Source organism: Pygocentrus nattereri, chromosome 5 (genome assembly GCF_015220715.1).
Source record: "Pygocentrus nattereri isolate fPygNat1 chromosome 5, fPygNat1.pri, whole genome shotgun sequence".
In the NCBI taxonomy this organism is placed as follows: domain Eukaryota; kingdom Metazoa; phylum Chordata; class Actinopteri; order Characiformes; family Serrasalmidae; genus Pygocentrus; species Pygocentrus nattereri.
In genome coordinates, this window is record NC_051215.1 from 14,418,325 (window position 1) to 14,437,360 (window position 19,036).

The window sequence follows — 19,036 nt, forward strand, 5'->3', positions numbered from 1 at the left end:
GATGAAGAGTAGATATTTCAAATATACACACACATACACACGCACACAAAGACATGCATGCAGAGGTGCTCATACAGAAGATAACACATCTACAACAACATTTATTCAGTTGTGTTAGGTGTATTTCCAGAAAAGCATTAATATGTAGCATGTCACGGCAGCATATAGTCCATCCATCCATCCATCCATCATCTTCCGCTTCTCCGGGGTTCGGGTCGCGGGGGCAGCATCCTGAGCAATGAAGCCCAGACCTCCCTTTCCCCAGCCACTTCCACTAGCTCCCTGGGAGGGATTCCGAGGCGCTCCCAGGCCAGCTGGGCGATATAGTCACGCCAGCGTGTCCTGGGTCTTCCCCGGGGTCTCCTCCCCGGTGGACTTGCCTGTGACACCTCCCAAGGGAGGTGTCCAGGAGGCATCCTAACAAGATGCCCGAACCACCTCAACTGGCTCCTCTCGACGTGAAGAAGCAGCGGCTCTACTCCGAGTCCCTCCCGGATGACCGAACTTAAAACTGGTTATCTTTTGCTGTGTTCTGCATACCGTGGCTTTATTCTCCTTTTTTCTATGCATCTGTAACCCCTCTGCTTTGTTACCACACTTTTTAAAAACTCTGTAGTGTACTTAGATTAAAAACTCAGCTGAAATAAGCTCCTGGGTGGGCTGGAGGCAGTGTGATCTTTAGTCTGCTGTTCTTGTCCTCATCTTTTCTGCCTCTTCATCGTTTCTGCCTCAAATCAGATAAAGCTATGTTCCAGGTTCTGAGCTTGTAGTCAGAATCCTGACTCTCTGAGGCCAGAGGGGACACACAGGCAACACACACACAACACACACACACACACACACACACACACACACACACACACACACACACACACACATATATATATATATATATATACATACACATAGATAGATAGATTCATCTCATTTCAAAATGCTTTGTTTTACTTCTAAATCATTACAGAACAATGCTGTAAATTGTAAAAGGTTTAAATGAGCATTACATTTATTATGTAATTTTATTATGCATAGCTATTTTAAGTGAATCTAGTTTCATTTGGATGGTCATTAGCAGAAGAAAACACCGTGACATAACATCATTCATTTTCTGTTATTTTGCGTTTTACTGTATTAATGTTTGGAGTTGAGCACTTGAGGCAGGACAGTACATATTAGCTTGATTTGGGCCACTGGGAATGCAAGTAAATGCTTCCTCAAGCACCTCCAGTCTTCAGAGAAACATTAAAATATGAATATCTAAATGAAATATTTACTGACATAACAGTTAGCACCTGATTAATATAACCAGGGATGTAAAAGCAGCTGGAATCTGTACTGACTCGGCATTGCACAGTCCATATAGATCACTGACTTGGCAAATCCAGACGACCAAAATAATTAAAATGACTAAAATCAAATAAGAGACGTTGAAGAGTTTCCTTCCAAAATGCTGTATAGCTATTATATAGCGAACAGTAGCACCTATCATATAATAGAACCTTTATTTCTCTAATCAAGGTGGTGTTAATGAAAATGTTGCACTGATATGTCTTGTATGTGTAATGCCCACTCCCTGTAATGTATAGTATGAAAAAAGTGGTCTATATAGTGTTTTTTAACTAAACCCCTTCATTTTTTTAACCCACCTCCCCATATAAAACTAATCATGTCTGAAGTATGCTTAAATGTAACCTGTAACCTTAATCTTAATCTCAGTAACCAAAAAGAAATAGTTTTGCCCTTTACATTTAAGACAAGGAAAAGCTGTTTTAAAAGGCATTTTATATATTTATAACTGTTGGTTAATCCTGGTTTTTACTACACAGTGGGGACATTTTTGTTCTGAAAACACACACGATCAGTCTCATATCAACAGGTTGCATTCAGGGGCCAGCCTGAGAGATTTCTTTCCATCCTTCAATACTTCCTGACCTTTTTCCCCCATCCACCCATCCCATTCCATCCCTGCTGGAGATTGTAAACCTGCGCTTTCTTAATTAGCTGAACATGCTCGACTCCACCCAGCATCTTAATCAGCCCAGATGACACTCCTCGTCCTTGCCGTGTGTCACGGTGGCCCCATTAAAAACCTCCCAGAAGCCTCAGCCCCACTGTTGATTCTAAATGGAGGCACGCAATTACCAGAGTGTCCCATTGCGTTGACAAACATTTCTTTTTTTTCTTTTTTCTTTTTTGAGCACGGGGGATGGTGGGTGGCTCTTGTAGGACTGGGAGGGAAAAGAGCGAGACATATAGAGTAAGAGAGAGAGATATACAGATTAAGAGAGAAAGAGAGTGAGAGTGAGAGAGAGAAAACACCAGCTCTGACATCTCAGGGAATTTCGCAGGCATGGCTAATCGAAAGTGATCAGCGGAAGAGTTTAATATTTAACTAGCTGGCGACGCAGCCCCGAAAGTTTCTAATGAAATTATAACTCATGCTTGAAAAGCAAAAGTGCATGTGTTGTGGGAGTTTGAATAATTCAAGCAGCCCATATCTCCTCGTTTCTGTTAACCCGGAGACAAGTGGCACTCGCAAGCTTTTAACGGAGGGATTGTGGGGTGGGGGTTGGGGAGAGCGGTTGGGAGTTGTGACAAAAAGAGCAACATGAACAACAGGATCTCATCTGCTTCCAAATTAAAGTGACTCGCCAGCTGAAGTACAACCAGGAGAAGGCTGGGGGGAATTAAGTGTCTTAATTAATTGATTTGTTCAGTTAAAGGGCACCGCTGGGCCTTACAAAAGAATTACATCACTGGATCACATGACCTGCCGACAAAGAGCTACAGTACCTAATACCCCGGCTACCTGTGAATCCATTTTTGTAAAAAAACTCTCATATGTTTTAAAAAAGTATTCAATTATCCAAAAAATCTATTAATTAGCTCTTTTCTGAGAGGCCGGCCTGATGGGTCCACAATATCCATGAGGGCTAGTGAAATATTTAGGCTGACAGCATTCATATTAATGGTAACATTACACATACGTCTCGCAAAAATTCAATTAGAATTCAACTCCACGCTGATGTCAGGGGCACGTCAGGCATATAAATGTACCGTGGCTTCGGGTTATGGTGTCTATTTTCATACATTATTTTTCAGGTAGCTTAGCTTTTGGCTACTCAACCTCCCTCGCGGCGTTATTCCAACAGAAAAAAAAAAAAGAATTACATATTTGATGGGAACTAATTAGACCGGTCCTCACCTGTGGGGGCTTCAGGCAGCCGCACGAGTTACTGGAGGTATTCTGTTCAGTAACTTTTCAGAGGAGTGCTTTCTGTGAGAGAGAGAGAGAGAGAGAGAGAGAGAGAGAGAGAGAGAGAGAGAGCAAAGAAATCAATTAACTGATTCCAAAGTGCTTTAACCTGAAAAACTCCCTGTTCCCAAACAAGTTGATTTGCAAGGCTCTCTTTACAGCCTCAAGTCCTGTCTTGGCTTTGTTTTTCACTTGATGCCCGTGTAAAAGATACATTTTTGCTGGATATGCATTTCCAGCATTTTTGCCAACAAATACAGGTGGCATCTGTATTAAATTGATCAAATCAGATTTGGACACAAACTACAGTCTTGAAAAATTCTTAGTTGTATTATCTCATATCAGTCACTATTAGAGCTAGGCTTTCAGATCAAGCTAACTATTAAACTTGGTCAAAATAAAAGGAAAAACATGATTAGCAATAATGCTAATTTTTCGTTCACGGCCAGAGAGCTAGTGTCAAGCTCCAGTCCTGGTGGCCAAAAACACTGCAGGGTTTAGCATGCTACATCATTAAACACACCTGATTTAGCTAATTAGCTAATTAGCAAGGTCTTCATGAACTGAATTCAGAGTGTTAGATCAGGGTAGATCAGGGTAAACAGGGTAACACTTTGACCCGGAAGATCCCTGGTTTGACATGCCCGCTGTAGATTTTTATAATATTTTAGCTCCTTTTAAAACTTGTAAAACTCTCCAGAGCTCAACCAGCTAAGCGTTGGCTCTGCCATGATAAGATTAGCCATCGCACACTACCAGGGCTGGATTTAGTGATTCTGAGACAACCCAAATTTTAAGAAGAGAAATTTTGTCCTGTTTCAGCAAAAATCAAACTGCCACAGGAGCCACAACATTTCATGCTAATTTCTTTGTTTTACCATCTTGGCTGTAAATATGTCTCAGGTTGTGATAATGTCCTGGTATAGGCTTAAAATATAAATGAAAATCCAGGCTTACTTTGCTCTGCTTTAAGCTTTAGCTCAGCTATAATGGCTTTTCCGCATGTGGCTCGAGAGCAGTATGTCGCCACTCCTTGCTATAGGTAAAAGACAGAAATGGGTCCCCCTGAATGCACATTTTTAAAATAGTTGAGGCTCTGGTCTCATTAGTCGTACCACCATGTACACCACAATAAATAATATCTTGGCAAGTGAAACTGTCTTCAACCTAGCTGATGTCTTTTTTTAGTGTATTTCTAGCTTATTTTTATTATTATGTCAAGTTTTTTAGTGGGTAAAAAAAATGTAACCTAGAAGTAACGAATAATGAGATTCCTTTTTCCAGGAGTTAATAAGTGATAAAATCCCATTCAATTTTGAGAGAAGTGATTTGTAATCGGAATGGATTTCTTTGAGTAACTCCATTTTCACTGGAGCGATCTATACTTACACTCTGCTAGCATTATGTACAGTCTGCTGAGCCTGTTCACTCTGTTCTGAGTGAAAAAAACAAAGTTGGCTTTGGGGGTGAAGTGAGAAATGTTTCACTTTCCTCCCCCTTTGTGCATTTTTCTGCTGCACTTTAGTACCGTCTTTTGATTCTTCCCCCTCAACAGCCAGAAAATCCAACATAAGAACTTCTATTATGCAGATTATTTTCTGTACGCAGTTGTGAAATGACCAAAAACACACAAATAACAGCTACTTTTAAATGTTTATATGTTTCGGAATAGGTACATATTGTCGCTGTCCAACGAAAAACACGTATCTCCGTTTTTGTCGATTTTTATTTGTCTACGTCACTTGAACACAGCAGTTCTCCTTTACATTGCATGAAAATTCCATGATGATTTGCCCAATAGAAATGTCCCAAAATGAATTGGAATAAAATCTCTTTACATTAACTTAAGTTAAAAGTAAAGGGTGTTTTTGCCCTCTCCTGTAAAGTTACTATTTTGGAGATACTTGTCTTTCTTTGGACCGCGACAATAAAAGAACATGACATGTATATCTATATTTGTTATGGGACCCTTGGCTCATGAGGGCCCTAGGCTGCTGCCTATCTTTGCATCTATCTAGTAAAAAGATCACCCTGCACACCACAGAATGTTTTGAGTTGTAAAATCAAACATGTTCTAAAATATCTAGAGGCCTTCGATCCTGTGAAGGGAAAAGATTGACTCATCTTGTGCTGACAGTAAATTTTGACTGAGCTCCTGCCCTGGAAATTCACTTTCAGTCATGAAAATGAGTCGGAAGGGGTAAATCCACCCAGCACAAAAAGAATGTATATATCTGTTGGATATATTTATCTTCTGAGATGGTCCAAAAGCATCAGTGTTGTCTCTCCAACAATGAGATGTAGCTCTTTTATGAGTACCAGACAAAGATTCATTGTGGTTTAAAGTTTATTCCTATTCCTTCAGTTTGTTGTACTTCATCACACAAGAAAGGCCACAGAGCATGAAGCGGGCGGACCGGGGGGTCACACATAAATGCATGAATGCGCAGTCAGTAGTCACTAAGTTTTTAATTGTTCTTATGCTGGGTAAAAAAAGAATACCTTTCAAGAAGCTTCTGTTTCAAGCACGCTGATTAAAGAATGCGTGATACTTCAGTGACAAGGCGGACATTATTAATTCATCGCAAACAGTGGAATTTGGATGTGTTACTTTGAAAAATGTTCAAAAATGCCGGCCTATAATAAAAAAGCAGTGGGTTGGGGTGGGGCGGAGTGTTGGGGGGAATCTAACTCATTAACATTTCATTGGCAAATTCACTTTTATATGAAACATCCCCAATATACGGCTGTCACAATCAATCAGGTGTCCAGAAAAGAGAGTTTGACAAGTGAATAAAGGGATGGGGAATATGTCAACGGTGGCACTCGCTGTTTCTTCTTCTCTGTCATGTTGCCAAAGCCCAGTGTTAAGCAGACACCACTGCCAAAGGAACAGTGAAGCTTGAGGTACTGACATAAAAAAAGGAAGAGGGTGGGGAGGGAGAAAAAAAAAAGTTCATGCTATCCTTCCCGTGACAGAAGTCTCCTACTAAGGTTATCTTGTGAGCCATGAGGGGATTGTTCAAAGCAGATAAAGGTTTCTCTGGTTTCAGGAACTTTGGGATGCAGGGGGAAAATGAGCTCAGCTCATAATTGTGTAATTGTGTGCACTTGTTCCCCTGGCTTTTTCTGAATTGTCTTAATTTCACCTTGAACTCAACTCATGAAAGCGCCAGTGTAGACGCGAGGGGAACAGGAGGGAGAAGTTTGGAGCCGAAGCTTGTGATGCTGCCCCTGCTCTAAGGCAATATTCCAACAAAAGTGCATTCCAGTTCTTAGGCAAATTCTCAGGTGCTTCAAAGGAAAGAGTTTTCTTAGTGGCCTTGATCACTTAGACCCATTAATGAGTCCTGAAACTTGTTTTTAATGCAAAAAATATCCACCTGTTTATAAATTCATAGGACATGCCCAGGACATGTTTGCAGACTGCCACAACCTTTTCACTTCAGTTCCTCATACAGTTGATAGCTACAATAAGTCTGCAATGGCTTGGTTGATCAGTCATCAGTGTCATTGATTATGAAAAAAGTTGAATGAGCGCAACCAACTCATTGCAGCCATGTGAATGTAGCATAAGACTGATTACTAATCAATCCTTGCTGTATTTCTAAATAAAGTAAGCCTGTCTCTAAGCTGTCCCTTTGTAAGCAAAAGCTCCATGAATATGAGATGAAGTAACACTGATCCTCAGTCTTTCTGCAGATAGCCGAGTATAAACGACTACAGTTTAATCTGGAAAAAGGTTATATTTTGAGCACTGTTTGCACTTAATGACGTCTTAATAACGTTGATCATTTATAGGCAATAATTAGCTGTTAAACGTTTACACAAAGTCCTATATCTGGCTTCAAGCTCCTATATTTCATACTCTTAAAGCTTTTAAAGTAGATAAACCAAGTAGACATAACGTCCAGGCATCCAAAATTAATACAACAAACTTTGCATAACTACTTTTGGTCACTGTTTCTAAACTGCTTTTAAAGATCTTGATAATGTACAGTCATTAATATGTTGTGAAACCTATTTCTTTAAAATCTGTCTCTAAACTCACCTTATTTTCAAAATCTAACATTATAAAGCTCAAACAAAAACATAAGCCAAAGTGAAATGTGGATCATTTTATACAAATAAAAAACTGAAATTCTCCATTTCAGCCACCATTTTTTATCTCCATCAGAATTTTGCTGCTTTCGAAAGAAAACCTCTCCTTTTTTGTCATTTGATCTAATTTGAAAATGCCTGATGCCATTTACATTGTAAGTAAATTTCAAGATGAAGAGAATAAAATAAACTTGGAAAAAGATTACTTGGAAAAAGTTCTGGTTCCATTGACTTACATTAAAAGTAAAGTAGTTTTTGTCCTTCTCCTGTAAAGTTATAGTTTTGGAGACAGGAAGTTTTCTTTTCAGGGGATATTTCTGAGACCATTAGATAAGAGATAATCCACACACATAAAAAGCAAAGAGAAATAAGCAAAAAAATAAGTTTAAAACAAAAATGGAAGACACTGTGGGAAGACAATACAATGGGTCTGAAAGGATGTGTAGCTGTCAAGAAGCCTTCAAAGAGAAAAGACAAAAAAACAGAGACAAACAGACAAAAAAAAAGAAAAAACTTGTTAATGAAATGAAGAAGCTGCTGGTGTTCCCAGAACAGTGACTGTCCAACCCAGAGTCCAGAGCTCTACATTACTGAGAAGCAGAAAATGCAACCAACCTCTAAGACTGAACTTCGGAGGTGTGGGAAAAAAATCCCTGCAGATTTCTTTGAAAAATTAAGTGAGTCTCCTGAAACTAATGAAAGCTATAATAAAGGTGAAGTGTGAAGACACTAAATACTGAGAAGTTTTTGCTGAAAACCGACCTCTGTTTAAAAATTTGGACTTAAAATTAAAGAACTGAAGGATGATGTCAGCACAGTGATATATATTTCTTTCTTTCTGCTTGCTCTTCCCTTGTCTCAGCATGGACTGGCCTGCGCGTATAAGATTGTAGGTATCAAGAGTGCATCAGCAGGAACCCGATAAGCTCTCATGCCTTTTGGGCAAGAATTATTCCTACTGTATATCATTAGTGGCAAGGTTTTTTTCTAATTAGCACAAGGCCAGAATAATGAATACAACTCCATTAATCAAAAGGTAATATATGTAAAAGCACTGTTTTTGGCCTTGGGAGAGACTGCAAAAGGTAGACAGCTAGTGAAAAAAAAAATCAAAGGAGAAACGAGTGTTCCTCCAGAACAGAGAGCATTGCTTTAATATTCATTTATACACATTTTCTTTTATTGAATATACAGAGCTTGCACTCTGCCACTTGACTAGGTAGAATGCAAAATAGGAAAAGTAAATGGAGTCGAGAGTAGAATAATAGAGATCATTTGCTGATAATGAGTTGAATTTAGAGCCCTAATTGTTTCCTAGTGTGATTTTAAAGTGGTTTCGTTGTCTGTGTTTCCTTTACGGTTTCCCTTACTGTGACTTTACTACCAGAAATGCATTACAGAGTCATATGAACTAAATGTCAATAGAAAGTATGTATTTATATTCATAGAAAGTACAAATCCAACATAATCCAAATAAAAACAGTGCTTTTCTGTGTACTGTCAATTTGCAAATAACTGTGTAAGTGAACAGTCAAACAGTTAAAGAATGACAGATTTTCTCAGTGAACAACTGCAAAGAATTTAAACATTTCACCATTCACAGATCATATCATTATTAGAAGATTCACAGAATCTTGAGAAATCTCTGTGTATGAAGGCGAGGGCTGAAAAACAATGTTAAACTTAAATCCCACACATGACACTACATTAAAAACCAACATGCTTCTGTAATAAGTAGAACTGCATTGGCTTGGGAATATCCCACAGAAATCCCTTTTCAGTAAACATAGTTCATTACTGCATCTACAAATGCAAATTAAGCCATATATCAACAAAATCCAGAAATGCTGCCGACTTCTCTGGGCTAAAGCTCAACTGATATGAACTGAAGCAAAATGGAAATGTTGACCGTTCAAGTTGATTTTAGAAATAATGGATGTTGTGTTCTATGGGACAAATTGGAAAAGCAACATAGCTGATTGTTAAGAATGCAAAGTTCAAAAGCCAGCATCTCTCATGGAAGTGATTTAGTGCTAATGGTGTGGGTAACTTGAACATCTGCAAAGGCACCATTAATCATGAAGGGAACATATGCATTTTGGAGCAACTGACATGTTATTTCAAGAAAGAATGGGAAAAGGTTCCACTTTCACAACTTTAACAATTGTGTCCTCAGTTCTCAAGCAATGACACGTTGATATAACGAAAGATGATGTAACAGTAGAATTTTTATTTTAATTTAAAGAAACAAAAAAGTCTCAGCATGTATGTGTTTTCCTCAGTCCTATTGGAAGAGCATCTAATGTTACTCCTCATGAAGCTCATTTGTTCAACACTTTTTGGTTCCATGAATAATTCCCTATGTCTTATTGCATAGCTCTAATGTGTTCTCTAATATTCTATTGTGTGGAAAATGGTAAAAATAATGAAAACTTTTTTATAAGTAGGCATGTCCAAACATTTCATCTTATTTGTTTGTCTGCAGCCTTATTCTGAAGTTATGAAAACTTAATATTCAGTAACGGTCATAAATGTTTTAGTTACTACTATGGAACTAATAAGTTATGTACTTATGAGAGTGAGGAACTGAAGTGAGGATCCACATACAAGGACTTGATAATCAAATTGTCAAGCAAAATAGTGAAATGAGCATTCATTTTACATGTATTGTTTGTTGGAAAACAACTGTCACTTCTCTAGCCTCCAGGGTCCCTGAAAACAGGATTCAGATTCAGATTTAAACACACTGTTCCAGGGAGTGTGGAGAAACTCCTCCTACATCTCCTCCCTCCTTTCATTCTCTGTTTCCACCACTTTAACACTGTTTTCACGCTGTTAACAACAGATCTGGAGCTAATTTTCAGTCAATTAGATTTTATGAGGCACACAAACAATACGAAACCTGTAGGCCCACAATGGCTTTAACTTCTCAAACCCATGGGACTTATAACCCTGTGTATGGGTCCAGTTCACTCGCATAACTACTAGCCCCATAGTAGTTAATGATCCATTTTAAAACGTTAAAAATGTTTAAAATGTTAAAATTACATTCAATCTGATTTCCTTATTCAGAGTCTGCATTTCTGATATGCATTAGTTTAGATGTCAAACAAATAACAAGCATGACAAAAATGTGATGGTAAATAACAATGAATGTATAATAACAACTTTTTAGTAAATTGAAATCATAAAAAATATATCTATACCTCTTTACAAAGACAATATCAATTAAACAGTTGAAATATTCATTTTCCACATTGTTCTACTTGTTTGAAAGAACTACAATTGAGAAATTGTTCTTATTAATTTACACTATGTTTTTGTTATCACCAGTTATAACTGTGGCATCTAGGATTAATATCAGAATAATGAACCCTCAGTTAAAGGCATTCACTCCTCTCTCCCCTCTGGTATCTGCCTGTATTTCGTTACCGTAGCCACATCCTGGAGATGTGTATGTAGGTCATGAGGTGCAGATGGAGGGAGATCACTCAGCGATGGTGTCGTGAAGAAACGTTTGAGAAAGCATTCAGGTGAGCTAATTTTCCAAAGCTGCCACATCAATCCCAACTACTGCTGATCCATAGGGTCTGCCTTTTCTCATGCATTTTCACCTCAGACTCCAAAGCGTGCTCATGCACTTTCCCTCAATTTCTTTATTTCTTACCCTCTCTCTCTCTCTCTCTCTCTCTCTCTCTCACTCTCTCTCTCTCTCACACACACACACACACACACACACACACACACACACACACACACACACACACACACACACACACACACACTCTCTCTCTCTCACACGCATACGCATTCCCCTGCTTTGACATAAGAGATGACGTGTTGGCTTTAAAATGCTTTCTCAGATATAAAAATACACTTTTAGTGACTGAAAGTTGCAAATGCATTTGTCACAGAAAAGTGAAGGAAGGAGTGCGGTCACCATGAGGCTACGCCAAAGATTTCTCACCAGTGCACTTCTGACTGTTCATAAAAATGATATATTTAGTTTCATAGAAAGCATTTGAACTATACTTTACTGTATTGTGATATATAATCATGTTCATTACTAACTTTTTTACCTTAAAATAGGACCTTTTTATTACAAAGCACACATTTTAGCATATTTTGTTAGCAAATAGCTATTTTGTGTGTAGGAGCCATATCTTCTATTTGGTTAAGTACCATATATGTACATGACAGGTATTTTATTTGTGTTGATGACACCACATTATGAATATGAATGTGTGTGTGTGTGTGTGTGTGTGTGTGTGTGTGTGTGTGTGTGTGTGTGTGAAATCTTACAAATTGTAATAAACTTTATCTGCACTGTTTTTCCCCCAATCTGCCACATTTTTGATTGCCATTTTGAACAGTGGGGTCAAAGCTGACCCTGAAAAGTATTTTTGTATCCAAATGGTTTAGATAAAACCAGCAAATCATCTTCATTTTTGCACATCCATATCATGGATTTTGAGAAAAACACATTTAATGAAAAAAACAATAGGATAGTGTGATGGTATTTCAGAGTCTTTGAAGTCTGAAATGAGTGAATTGTGTCCCATCACATGATAAGAGGGTTAAGACTCATTATACAGGAACTATTACATGACTATTAAGTAGTGTAATTATGTGAATGAGGTGAGATGGTTCTTTAAAGCATCCTTTAGGTGAACGTTTTTAAAGTTTTAAACTTATTTCTGCAGGTCCCTACTGTCCATTCTGCTGGAGGAATGAAAATTGATTTAGATATTTCGAATATCATCAATTAATGATGTTTCCCAGTAACTCTGTTGTAAGATTAATTAGGAAAACGTTGGTCTTTGTATGAAATGTCACTCTGTCGCTCTGTGTTGAGCTGTTAGTGAGCAATTATGGGTCAGAGATTAGGGGTGAGCCCCTGCTGTGATTACAAGCCACACTTCTCCACACTTACAAACAGGACAACTGCAACAAACAGGACAACTGCAGAGTTAATGATATGCATTTTTTTAGCATTTAATAGAGGCTAAATAAAGGCTCTTATAAATGCTGACTTGCTTGCTTACATATGAAGACAAAAATCTAGCTCTCTTCTGGTTTTGCAAGTCATACAAATTCTCATTGAAATATATTTCATCAGTGTTATTGAAGAAAGAAATGCATAGTATGGGCTGCTGTGAAAAAGGGCTAAGAATCTCCACATAATGTAAATATAACAACACCAATTTCTAGAAAAAGTCTACAAGAAATATACATCAAAACCAACCTCACTGTTTGAGGGTGTACAGGTACTTTAAGTTTGATGGATTTACCAACAGAGCAAATGCTGTATTCTTCATTCAAAGACAACTGGAGAGTCTTTATGTGGAAAACAAAAGATTCAGTAAAGTTAACTGTCTGTCTGAGTAAAGTTTAAAGTCTGACTCGATGATGCATTTTCGCTTTATATTCCCATCTGTCCTCAAGGGTTAACACAAGGCTAGATTTCTCTCTGTTAGAACAAGATAGAGAACTATTTGTCTTCACTTTCAGTATCACTTATGCTTTTTTGGCCAGGTAGTCTTGTTCTTGCATGTGCAAGAAGTTTGTCTTGGTGAAATTGGTGCATATATGTAGACCGCAAATAGTACACAAATACGAATACAGAATAATAGTAAGTTTTAAAAAAGCAATGATGACAGAACACTGAATGCACTGTTGTAAATGTGTTCTATAATGAGCTTTGAGTCTTGATAAAGCACATAGGAAATGACATTGTTCCTCTCTGTTACTGCTTTGCAGTTTTTTTCATGGAATTTTTCTATATATATAATAATAATAATAATAAAAAAAGCTTATAATTTGAATGAAGTTCTGAAATTCAAAACCTTTATTTGCTTTTATCTCCTGCTTTAGTCCAACACTGCACCTATGACAGCAACCCACAAAAAAATGCATGCATGCGTCCAGTACAACACAGATGCTCCCCTTGTCACTGATATACATGTCCACCACTGAGGGGAACATGTCCACTACTGAGGAGCCTGTTCAGGTCAATCATCTCTCAAAACAACTCAGTAACACTGAAATTAATAACTGACCTATCACAATAATTTATTAGTCTACTCTTGCTTTGACAGAAACTAATTGTTTGCAAAAAGGCAGTTTGTTGAGTTCCTCTTTAGAATCTGTCATATTTGCTATATGCAACACATAAAATGCTGAAAAGCTAATATACAAGTACTGAAAGCTTTTGTTTATTGGGTAAGAATTCCAAAAGTACTCTATAAAAGAATAAAATCTACAGCTACAAAAGTTTTTGCAAGCTGTACATGTTTATAGTATCAACACTAATGTAGCAGGTATGTACATATCAGGTGGGATCAATGGCAAATTATGACTAATAGAAGTAGGTGAGCAGTGCAAGCCTTAAATATCAAAACACAGCCAAAATTAAAAAAAAATAATAAATTTTACTGTGTAGCAGTTTCACTGTGATTCTTTCAGTAGAGAGGCCTGATATAGTTGACGTCACAGTTTTCAATTTCTGATTAAACACTAGTCGTATTCACAGTCAGGGACATACCTAGGACTTCTAGAAAGCCTAAAGTGACAGTTTCTTCTCACATGATTGGTTGATTCTCCTGTCACTTTGTAATTATGGAGATATAGTTAATATACAGTGTAAGGCTTTTAGTCCTGAAGTCCTAACTAATAGAAAAGCTCACTTAACTATGTCTACCTAGACCAGTGGTCTCCAACCTTGGTCCTAAAGAGATACCTTTTTACTTTATACATCTGATCTGCCCAATCAGGGACTTAGAAAGAGGTTGATTCGATGGAGCAGGTGTGGCAGAACATGGTTGGAACTAGGCTTTGCAGGAAAGTAGCTCTCCAGAACCAGGGTTGGAGACTGGATCAAGATACCTTAGAGAAAAATTATATCTGATTAGATATCAGTCTACCTGACATTTCAAGAATTTAACCTTTTTGTTTAAATTCAAAATTGAAAAATAAAAAAAGAGTGGTACTGTAATACTGTAATAACTGTAATACCTGCAGAGCTCAAATGCAAACATAATTCTTGAACACAATTGTAATAACATTTTTTAGTTTTTTTAGTTCACCAAACTTTAGGCCTCTAAGCCACTATAGGGTCTAGTGTGGGTTGGATATGATTGAAACATGTGAATGTACAAGTATTTCTATTGCTGTTGTCAGATAAAAACTTCATACTCCAGTTTTACAGGAGAAGGAAAAACATACTTTACTTTTAGTGTAAGGACCCAGACTTTTTTCCAATTAATAATTTTGGGCCATTTCTGTTGGTCTGTTCATCAAGAAATTTACAATGTAAAGATCAACAGGCATTTTCAAATTATGTCAAAAACTGAAAATCGTCAATAATGTAGAAGTGAGGTTTTGTTCCGACAACAGCCAAACGTTAGAATATATTATTGCTCCTGCTCCTGCACGTCACACATATCATAACACTTATAAGTAGAATATGTCTACATATTAAATATCTCATTAATAACCTTCGAATACGTTCAGATATATACATAATTTCCACATGAATAAAATACTTTATTCATGTAAAGTATATTCATACTTTATTCAAATTATTGCCAGAATAAGTAAACTGATATTAATTTATGTGAAAATGATGTACACATTCATATGCATTACTTTTTCAGTGTTAATTTAGAGCAGAAAGATACAGAGAAATACTGATGTTTATTACTTTGTAATAATTGATTATGAACTTATTTTATTATTCCAACACCGATGCAGTTAAATTACCACCTTCAAATCAATGGAACGTGATGCACTGAGGCCGTTTTATACTCTGGGTAGTACGTCAAGGACGGAGTTCTCTCTGTCAGGGTAAGATCCAGCTACATTTTGTCTTGATTACTTCTGGCTAGACCATATTAAATGTCTTATTAAAGATCTTTGTCTCTCTCTCACTCTCTTTCTCTCTCTCTCTCCTGAATAGAATTTCTCTTGACCAAATGTCTGCAGGTACATCATAGAATAAGCATCTAATCCATGTGATTCCAAAGACATAGTGAGGTTTATAATCAAATCTAACTTTCTAACATTGTTGCTCTTGAATTGCCACCTTCAAATCGAAGTATCAGTGGAATTTTTTGCCTTTAGAAGTAACTCAAGGCCCCTTTTTCCTCAGTCAAAATGAGATACAGCCACAATTCGTCTTGATGACTCATGTTTAGATCACATCCATATCACAGTCCAACACAAAATTCAGATTTGTTTTAGATTTTTCTACATCATTTAAGTACAGAAATGCTCCAAAACTGCTTGTAATAAAATCTATCCATATCCTGAATGAGCTTCTAATACCAATGATTCCAAAGACACTAGGAAGTTTATAATAAATCTTACGATTTAACACTGAATCGCTAACTTGAGATCAAAGCATGAGTCCATTTTTACACTTTCAGTAGTAACTTTAAACTTATGACCATGTTAAATATCTTACTGATGATCTTTGGCTTTTGGACCGGAATGTAAACACTTTCTCTTTCCTCAAAAGAAATTCTCTTTTACCAAATATGACTTTTTAGGACAAACAGAAGGCATGGCGCACATCTCAGAATGAGCTTCTTTTCCAAATGATTCCAGAGAAACAATGCATAAGACAGGAAGAGACGCCTTGGCTTGCTGACACCTCGATGAACACTTAAAAAGACGACAGCCCCTCGCTCTCTGTACCTCTTTTCTTATTCTATCTTATCAGCCACATTTAATGCCTTAACGAGTGGCAAGGCTGAACATATCAAAGTAGCACTTTTGTCAGATAGCATTAAACTCCCCCTCCTTCCTCCTCTGGTTACTTCTCCTCCTGATCACAGATTGTTTTCTCATATGCAGAGTGAAAGACACTGATTAAAAAATGAAAGGTGTGTGTTGCCGGCGCCTGCCGAACGCTTCATTTAGGAGTGGCGCACCTCCTCCTCTGCCTTCTCCGACATGCTTTACTTCCCCCCACCTCCGTTTGGCTTTGCACCGAGCTGTCATTTCTCCTAATTTTAACCCGCGCTGGGTTAAACAGTGGGAAGATACAGGCATCGGAGTGTGCTTGTGGGGGAATGTTAGCAATGTCAATTAACAGTGACAAAATCAGCCTTAGGACAAACACTTAAACTAAAATAAAGTTTCCTGAATGGTTCCTGGGTTGGACGTAAAGTTCTGGGAAACACTTGATAATAATTGTTATTACTGTATAAATGTATACTTTATGCTTTTGTGTCTGCAAAGCTACAGAGTATTAGTTTTGTTGTTTACAAAAGCACCAGTTCCACAAATACTGAGGCTATAATTATAAAATCATTCATATTCAAAAATTAGAAACAGTATTTTATGACAATGTAAACTGACACAATTGTTTGCATCTCATTGCTGTCAGAAGAAAAACAAGTATCTCCAATATGGTTTTACAAGTTGGTAAATGGTAATTTTAAAAATGTATTTAAATGTATAAATTTATTTAAAAGAAAAAGATTTTACTTTTAATTTAAATGAATATAAAAAAAATGATTTTACAGCATTTCTGTTGGTCCATTCATCATGGAGTGATCACACAATGTGAAGGCCAGCTGCTGTACCTTTGTACCTTTGTAGCTGTGACAGTATATGTCTATAAGTTTGGTGTTGTCTGTTTATATATAAAACCACATTCTACAAAGACTGTTTTATAGTAAAAATAAATACTGTACTATATACATATTTATTATAACAATGTGATCATTAAAATTTAACACATGGGATTTATAGTCACACTATATATATATATATATATATATATATATATATATATATATATATATATATATAACATTTTTTTTCATAATTTGGAAATACCTGTTGCCTTTTACATTGTATGTAAATTTCACGATGAATGGACTAATGATGATTAGTAAAATGACTTGGAAAAGTGACCTGGTTCTATTGACTTGTCCTGTAAAGTTACCATTTTGGAGATTTGGGCTTTCTTCTGACAACAGTGATATGTGTATACATGCAGGTGCATACACAAGTTTTCACCGAATAGGAACAGTTCACACAACCGTTAAATATAGCCACTTTTTCATTACAAAATGTATTTAGGCCAGAAAGTGAGTACATGTTCAGTAGAATACAATTCATTTGGTTCTAATATTACACACACATACTTCTGATTAATTGTGTGTGTCTGATATACTGTTGTATCTAAGGATGCACCGCTTCACATTTCTGTTTATATTCTCCCAATCAGAAAAACTATCCGTCAGGAACTTTCCCCAGCGGCATTACATACTCTACATTATATACATGAAACCTGTAATACACCCTCTTTGTCCAAATACAACTTAGTAATACTTTTGTGAGATATATTGTGCCGCTATTAACACTGATGAAAATATGATTCTCAGTGAAGCCTCTAGATGGTGCTGTAATCCTTTAATTCCTCCCCAAACATCTCTCACACATGGAAGCCTTCACTCTTCAACAAGCGAGTGAATGATTCCTCAGACTGTGATGATATTTTACATTTTCTCCTCAGTCATTTTACTCTGAGGGTTTTAAAGACGACTGTCAGACTGTTGTAAAATGTTTTCCTTTTTCCTTCCATAAGAAATGCCATGTTTGTGTTGAGGAAAAATGTTTTACAATATATTTACTTCAAGTCTGTTTTTCGAATATATTCGAATATTATTTGGTTCAACTCTAATATGGAGTAACTGAATGATCTCTTTACTCATTTTATTCTAGGCTTCTAAGATTTTGCTCCAACACTGATGAAATCCCAAAATGTCCAAAACAAACAGCAACAAAATATGGTCACACTTTATTTGGATGATCCCATATAGATGCTTCACAGATACCAAAGTCACTAACAAACTTTCTGGTGATGTTCAGTTCATTATCAACAACAGTATGGTTATGGTTAGGGTTAGGTGTAGGTGTAGGTTTTGCCTTGAGGTTAAGGTTAGGGTTAGGTGTAGGGTTAGGGTTAGATTCAATAAAATATTTCATATTGAACTTCATTTAATAGATATTTAATGTTGAATGTTGCTTAAAGACAGATTGAGCCTTTACAAAGCTTCTACAGTGCACCATCCAAATAACACTCAAATCCACTTCAAGTTGCAGTTAAAAGATGTTTAGTTGAATGTTACTTAAAGACATGCCGAGCATTTACAAAGCATCTACAGTGGACCATCCAAATAAAGTGTTACCCAAAATATTAATTGTGGAGCACGTCCACTGGTCCATTCATCATGGAAGTGTCACATGATGCAGACAAAAAACAGTGGAAAAAATATACACTAAAAGATACCATTTTATAGTTTTTTTAAAAGCAACAAAATGTTTTATACATGTAAGTGTAATAATATGTACCACATTTGTCATACATGTAAGTACCTATCTGGAAGGTTATATTGTCACTGTCAATGATGATGACACAAGCTTCTCCAAAATGGTAACAGAAGCAGCCAAAAACGTTCTTAACCTTGAGTGCAAATTAATGTGAAGAGATTTGATTTCAAGCAATTTTGGAGCTTCTCTATTGGTCATCATGAACTTTTCGCACATGTAAAGGACAACAGCTGTGTTCAAATGATGTAGAAAAATAAAAATCAGAAAAAATGGGGAGATATGTCTTTTTAGACAGTGATGATACGTATATACTTGCATATGCTTGAACCTGCA

At 36.8% G+C, this 19,036-nt stretch overlaps 1 long non-coding RNA gene across 1 annotated transcript in view; it reads right to left on the reverse strand.

Annotated features, from left to right (window-relative positions):
* Nucleotides 1-2,189: 2,189 nt before the first annotated feature.
* Nucleotides 2,190-19,036, reverse strand: part of LOC119263516 — a 51,650-nt gene continuing 34,803 nt past the window's right edge. The window contains exons 2-3 of the long non-coding RNA XR_005130325.1: nucleotides 3,206-3,277; nucleotides 2,190-2,228 (exon numbers count right to left, since the gene is read on the reverse strand). This is a non-coding gene — a long non-coding RNA (uncharacterized LOC119263516). The remainder of the gene's footprint in view (nucleotides 2,229-3,205; nucleotides 3,278-19,036) is intronic.